Source organism: Triticum aestivum, chromosome 3A (assembly GCF_018294505.1).
Source record: "Triticum aestivum cultivar Chinese Spring chromosome 3A, IWGSC CS RefSeq v2.1, whole genome shotgun sequence".
Taxonomy (NCBI): domain Eukaryota; kingdom Viridiplantae; phylum Streptophyta; class Magnoliopsida; order Poales; family Poaceae; genus Triticum; species Triticum aestivum.
This window is the reverse complement of record NC_057800.1, coordinates 262776344-262783704: the sequence shown is the minus strand read 5'-3', so window position 1 is coordinate 262783704 and position 7361 is coordinate 262776344. Positions and strand designations below refer to the sequence as shown.

The 7361-nt window shown below is 39.6% G+C and overlaps 1 long non-coding RNA gene across 1 annotated transcript; it reads right to left on the bottom strand.

Annotated features, from left to right (window-relative positions):
* Positions 1 to 710: 710 nt before the first annotated feature.
* LOC123061148 (uncharacterized) lies at positions 711 to 4628 on the bottom strand. The gene is made up of 2 exons (XR_006428565.1): positions 4127 to 4628; positions 711 to 1024 (listed from the first exon to the last, which is right to left on the bottom strand). It is a non-coding gene; the product is annotated as an uncharacterized lncRNA (long non-coding RNA).
* Between the last annotated feature and the right edge of the window lie 2733 nt (positions 4629 to 7361).

Below are 7361 nucleotides of genomic sequence, written 5' to 3'. Positions count from 1 at the left end.
GAAGACTGGGCGCGCACGGAGCTAGTGCGCCAGTGCCGCGCTGACGAGCAGTTCGCCGCTTGGCGCCGTGGCCGCGATGAGGGAGGCGTCGTCGTCCTCGGCGACAGCAACGATGATGCGCCGCCGCCACCGGTCCGCCGGGACGACGCCGGGCAGGGTCCAGCAGGGGTGGCCGCATCAAGGAAGAGAAGGCCGCCGCCGCCGACGAGAATGGCGGCGACGTCGGCGACTTCACTGCGCTCAATGACTTCTTCGCCCCTTAGTTGTGTTTTTTTAATAACTTATGTAATGTTGAATATATGTCCAGTTTGCCAAACTTAGCCCAATATTTTGTTCAATTTTCTGAATTTCATTTTTTATTAAAAAAAACACCCGCGTCTGGGGGCGACCCTAGGGCCGGCGGCTGAGAACCTGCTCGCCCCCACGTCGATTTTGACACCAGCTCACCCCCAGGCGGCGATTTTACGCGCCCCTGGGGGGGCGAACGGCTGGAGATGCTCTTTAGCGACCCAAGTAGAGGTAAGTTGATCGATTCTCCCGAGCTATTCAATTGAAGGCTATACTACTCTTTGCATGCATGTTTTTTTTCTCCATACCTATTTTGTTCTTTAATGAATCCTCTATAAAACGTATAGAATTTGATGAAGCACCATGTTTTTTTTCTTATCAATCTGATGTTACATCTTACATGAAAGCAGAACATGCATCCGAGAAGAAACTATTGTTTCATTACTACTAGATTAGAGTACAGATGAACATCTAAATACACAAAAGATCTGGTGTATCAAATAACATAGAGAGCTATCTTCCGTGCAGATACTTTACTGGAAAGAAAGACCCCCTTCAAGATTCACTCAGGAATTCCTGCAACACCGACGCACTCAAACTTCCTCGAGAGAAGTCTGTCCACAAAGCACCGGGCTGGATGTAGACATACACCATGAACTGCATGGCCTCCATGAGGGACTGAAGACCGACTTCTCCCATCGCAATGACGCATGGCTGCTCGACGCGGATGTTGGACCTGACAGGCAGCCACAGGTGTTGAACCTGACGGATCAGTAAAAGAGAACTAGGATGCCCTAGCGCGGCCACCATCTCTATTGGAATTGTCATTGCGCTATGCAGCGTTAGTGGCAACCCAAGCCGAGGCAGGTATTAGATTGATTATCTAAAACCTATACTACCGCTCTTTGCATGCACGCCTCTTTTTATCCTAAGAGCTATTATGTTCTTTAATTAATAATACTATGTAGCACACCTGGAAGTTCATATGCACCTGTCGTCCTTTTCATGAACTCCCTTTGCTCTAATTAATAGCACATATATAAGTTTATATTTGTGTTACCAAAATATGCCCAACTAACAAGTTTAAGCTCAATTCGGAAAGCCGCTTACTTTTACTTCCACTTATCAATATTGTGCTTGTAGAACATTGTACACAATATTGAGGATTTTCCGATCAACTCTAGCCAGCAATGACACAACCTACATTGTTAGTTCCGTCTAGCGACAACAACACCTCCAGCAGGTACCATCTTCTGCACGAAAACAAGCCACCTCCAGCAGGATCCATATCGGAAAACAAGTTCAAATAGTTACCAAAAGTATAATGCAAGCATGTTCTTTATAAAGCATACTGAAAATCCAAGGAACAGAAGTCACGAATGAAGCAAAAAAGGTTACAGAGAACATACTTCTCAATGATCAGGTATTTCACTTCTCATCTTCTACATGTGTTAAATAATTGTTGTTATTTTAGGAATTTCCAAAAACTGCAGGCAAATATATTCGAAAAGAAAGTATGTCCATATGTAATTACATTAGAAGATGATTTAGATAGAGACTATGAAGAAACTTCACACATGTTAAAATTCTTACCCACAACAAATTTAAAAGAGTACCTGAAAGAACACTTTACACATATCAAAACTTTACATTCCTAATTAAGAAAAACAAATGTCCTACTTTATATTTCAAAATATAAGGTACAAGACAAAAATCATGACCATTTTAGCATTGACGATACCAATGATGAGGTACCCTCATCTAAGAAAAAAAGTTCATATTTTATATGTTTGAATGAACATGCACTAGCACCTTGGTGCTACCATGCCCCATAAGCATATCTGAACACAATTAATTTTCTATTAAAGCTGGCCTAGGCCTAGCAGGGAAATTATGTTACTGACATTCAAATTTTAGTGAACAAATGGGATTCAAAATCTACAGGAAAAACCGAAAAAAGGACTACATGCAAAAATAGGAGAAAAGAATCAACAGAAGACAAGAGGATTAGGGAAGCGCCTAGAAGGAACACAAGCTAGAACATGGCAGTAGCAAGTGCTAAACTACATACTTAATCCCCTTAGTTGAACTAATACAAATATATTCTAGATACTCTATATACTTTGCACTCCCTTCCGTCACATATATAAGATGTTCTAACTTTTTTGTGAATTGGATGTATATAAGCATGTTTTAGTGTGTTTGTTCACTCATTTCAGTCTGTATGTAGTCCATATTGAAATATCCAAAACATCTTATATTTGTGAACGGAGGGAGTAGTAATTTGCATTGGCATACAATTGTGTTTACTTTAGAGTCCATGAGAACATGGATTTAACTTATTATGTGTGCATGCAATCCACTTTCAAGACTATGAATGTTTAGTCGTGCTAATATTAAATTATGCGAATTCTATTGATATTACATCTTCCTTTCTAATATGTACTTAGATTTGTTTTTAGCATCACAAGGAATTGATAAAGAAGGTTTTTGTTTATAACGACAATAGAATAAAAAACGAGGTGTACTCAGTTTGTTATGTAGATACGTAACATGTCTGATCCGCATAACCATTCCTGAAAATTACCAGGTGCTTAAGATAGATGTGCGCCTCTCTAACCTGCATTTTCACCTTTTTCCATTCATATTCAATGGATGATTAAAAATATGAGGACAGATAAAACTAGTTTTTTAAATAGGAGTTCACGTTATTAACCTACTGAATAGCAACATCCACAGACTACAGGATTATTGAAATCACCATTGTACCGCCGGACTAATGGCCGAAATAGCAAATCTTGGTAGTGCTACACATATTGTGCTTCAACACATCAAATATGGAGAGCCAAACCGATTTCACTCAACTAATTATAAATTATCAATTTTGTAGTCTAAGGTACCGTCATCCATTATCTCTTTTGGAATTTACTACATAAGAGTTGTCCATGCACTCAGGTCAAGTGCAGGTATACACTGATCAATACAAAACAAATGATTTGGTCAGGCATACAAAAAGATTTATTTAAAAGAGCATGCGCCACTACTTCCATACATATGAACTACTCCCTCCATTTCTAAATATAAGCCTTTTTAGACATTGCAATACATACTACATACGGATGTATATAGACGTATTTTAGAGTGTAGATTCACTCATTTTGCTCCGTATGTAGTCCATATTAGAATCTCTACAAGGGCTTATATTTAGGAACGGAGGTAGTAGATTGGTGTGGACTTGAAGATTCGTCGGGGCAGAGGCCGTCTCCTCCGCCGTGAACTAGATGGATTTTAACAGCCTTTTATATAACCATAAGTACATGGATATGGTGTACTACTCCGCATAAGCATTGGAAACATGCATCAGCATTTGATGGAAATAGTTCAATAATACCAAACATCGACACTATATATCATCTGATATTTCAAGCCTATTCTATAGTACAATCCAATGGTGAGAGCATCGAAGCATCGTTATATATCATATTGCAATCAGGCCTAATTTTACTATTCAGTTATTAAAATCACAAATACACTAATTACTTCCTTAACTTTGTGAACATTAATGGTTGTAGGGGGTAGAACACTACCAATTTCAGTCACAAGCCTGGAAAAAAAGTGGAAAGGACATAAACTAAAAAAACATTTTGCCTTAAGCTGTGTTAGCCATCCAGAACTTACTATCGCCATTTTGTAGATGGACAAGAAGTCAATCTGGATGAAAATCAACAATGAGTATGCAGGATAGTAACATTTGTCACTAGCAAGCAGTACGTACCTTAAAGTATATAGGTCCAATCGTATACAAACATAAAAAAAGGGAGATGAGAGATCGGGGGACCTGTAGGTGGAAGAATGCAATGCCGAAGACGGGCTGCCACTTTTGAGGTTGAAAACGATGCGTCGGGGTGCCTCGCTTGGGGACAGCAATGACCACTCCGGCTCGGCGTTTGGGGACGGACAACACCCCCAAGATTCCCAAAATCGCGCAGGAGCTAAGGGGAACGAGATCCACTACTTCGCAGGCTGGAAAACCGTCGAGTTCGACGAGCTCGCATCATGCAGCTACTATTAGGTCCCTGCTCCCATTGACCGGCCCGGGAGATCGACGAGGCACACGGGAATCCAAACCAACCGCCGTCCCAGCCACGAGGTGCGTGCAGGTAAGGACCAGAAAGTTGGAAACCGAGGAGGAGCTTGGGGGTGATCCTCAGATGCGGTGGATCGCTCACAGTGGGAGTAACTTAAGATTAATAACATGCATATATTATTAGTCTATATATTATTATCTTCACAGTGGGTATTATATATGTATTGTGTCATGCATCACTTCATTTGTTATATTGTAGACTATTTTTTGTTGATATGTGTAATATTACAGTAACTAGATATGTTACCATATATTTCTTTTTTTTCGTTATTAATTGCATGCCACATCACGTAAATAAATGTGATGTTACCACTTATATTATTTCTACTATGGGTAATCTTAGACTTTTCAATGGCTAGGAGTTCCGACAACACATAGAAGACTCAACAAAGAAGAAAAATGAAGGTTTGTGTTGGTGGGACCCCTGAAGCCACAATACGTGCTTATACTTTTTTCTTTCTTTGGGAAACGATACGTGCTCATACGAATACTGTGGATAATGGACATGATTCGAGCAAACTTTACTTAGTTGAGAAGATGAGCCAACGTTGGTCCTGCTTCCGGTATTGCACGTGTTATAACATTTTTTTTCACAAATAGTAGTATGAGTTATATAACTTAATTCAATCAGTGTTCGTGAAAGGAAGAAAAAGCTACCACGAACCATTTTAATGAATATATGGTTGATAAATTCCCTTTTACTTCATATACCAAATTCAAAAAATAAAATTGTTCACTAAGATGTTCAAACATAACTGAGGAAATTATAGGCACATACATCTACAACTATAACAGGTTAATATGACAAATCTTAAACAACAATAGCAAATAAACATAGAGAAAATGATAAAAATAAAAATTGCACAGTAGGAAAATTATTATTGCAAAAGACTCATATTTCTGAATGTGATCACATTTGATTTCAATTTTCTAGATAAAAATAAATAATTAATTATTCTGATAAAACTTTATAAAATTATAGCCTGCACATCGGGCGGGCCACTTTACTAGTTAGACTAGTTAGACACGCACATGTAGGCCTTGTAGCTTAATTAGCTAGTTTAATTAAAATTTATCCACTGTTAGCCCCACTGTCTATCACGGGTGGGACCTGGACTAGATGGGTTGACTGCTAACATCATGATGACGTCATGCTAACGCAATAAGTTTATTTTTGAATTAAAAATAATTTGAGAAAATGTTTAAAAACTTTGAAAATTAATATAAAACAATCTGTAATTCGGATGAAAATAATTTATATATGAAAGTTTGCTTAGAAAAATTCAACGAATCTGAATATGCAATCCGTTCATCCAGGGACGGAGCTAGGGATTTTGTATAGGGGGGCGAGTTCCACACTTACGCTCTCTTACGGACTAAAGCGCATGTCGAGTAGAAAAAACAGTTTAAAGTGTGCAAAAAAGCATAGGTCTGAAATCAGGATTTCACTAATGTAAACACTAAAAAGTAGTACCAAATTATTGAATTTTTACAAAAAATAGTTTTTGAATTTGCTATATAGAAAATTTTAGTGCATGGTACTAGAACGAGTTGATTCCGAATCTAGTTTTCGAGTCAATCAATCATGCATATCGACAACAAAAAACTAGGATTTGAAAATTAGGCTAATTGTGAGAGTGGACTTACCATATAGGCATATTGTTGGATGTGGTATGTCGTCCGATCCGTGGTCTCTCTTGGTGGATGGTGCTTTCCCTAATCCTCTTTATGCCGACTGATGATGATATGATTGGTTGGGGATTGAAGCTTTAATGGTTGGACGCAAATGCCCATAGACAATATTTTTTCATTGTTCTCTTCCTCTTCTTATCTACAGAAATAGAATTAGAAAATCAAGCATTTCATAAGTAACTTCTAATGTTTGTAGATTTTTTAATGGCACAACAGCGCAGATTTTAAACAAAATTAAAATCAAGAGATAAGCAAAGAAGTTAGGGTTAACCTGCACCTATGCAGCTGTGTTAGACCTTGATTAGTCCCTTTCTGATCTTTTGCTTGAAGGAGGGAGAAAATTCATCCTGGCGGTGGTAGGCGGAGACTCTAGCGGACAATGGGTAGGAAGGTCGCACGAGGCCATGATCTGCGGTAAAATTTGTTGACTAAACTGCCAGGAAACAAAGGGGCTGCGCGTGCTTCTACTGCCTGCTGGGCTTCGCGTTTGATGGTGGGATTTTTTTTCCTTCACTAGGTCTTAGTCTGTAACTATTGTACATGGGCTTGGGATGAGTCCTGAGGAGCTTCATGATGCGTCACACAGGGGGGGGGGGCAAATGAGTCAAAAATGGTTGCCTAATTAGGATCTGCCTAATCGCTATCAAGGGAAAACGTGAACGTTAGGGGGAAGGGTCTCCCGCCCTCGCCCCCCTTGGATTTGTCCCTGCATTCATCTGTCTCATGCCTCTAGGATGATGAACATGGAACCGTCCCCTCAGATTCATCTGTCCGAAAATGCCAAACTCCAGGAAAACATTCCCAGATGTTTTCCCTCTTCATATATATATATCATGTAGTACCGCGTTAGGTCACCCCTAGCACTGCTTATTGTCATGTCATGCATCGTGATGCATCTATTTGCATTATATTTATTGTTTCTTCCCACTCTTCTCTCCGGTAGACACCGAGGCTGACCATGCTCCTAACGCCGACTACACCCCGAACGACCAGACCTTTTTAGCAGAGCTTCCAGACAAGCAAACCCCCTTGATCATTCTGATATCGCCCATTCCATTTTATCTCATGCTTGCATTAGATTTTTCTACTGTAATTGATTGCTCCCATTCTGATGCATAGCCTGCTGTTATAACCTGCTTTATACCTTACCTGCTTATCCTAAACTGCCTATTATAGGTTGGTTAGTGATCCACCAGTGACCCCTCACCTTGTCCTAGTTGACCTCACTTTACCT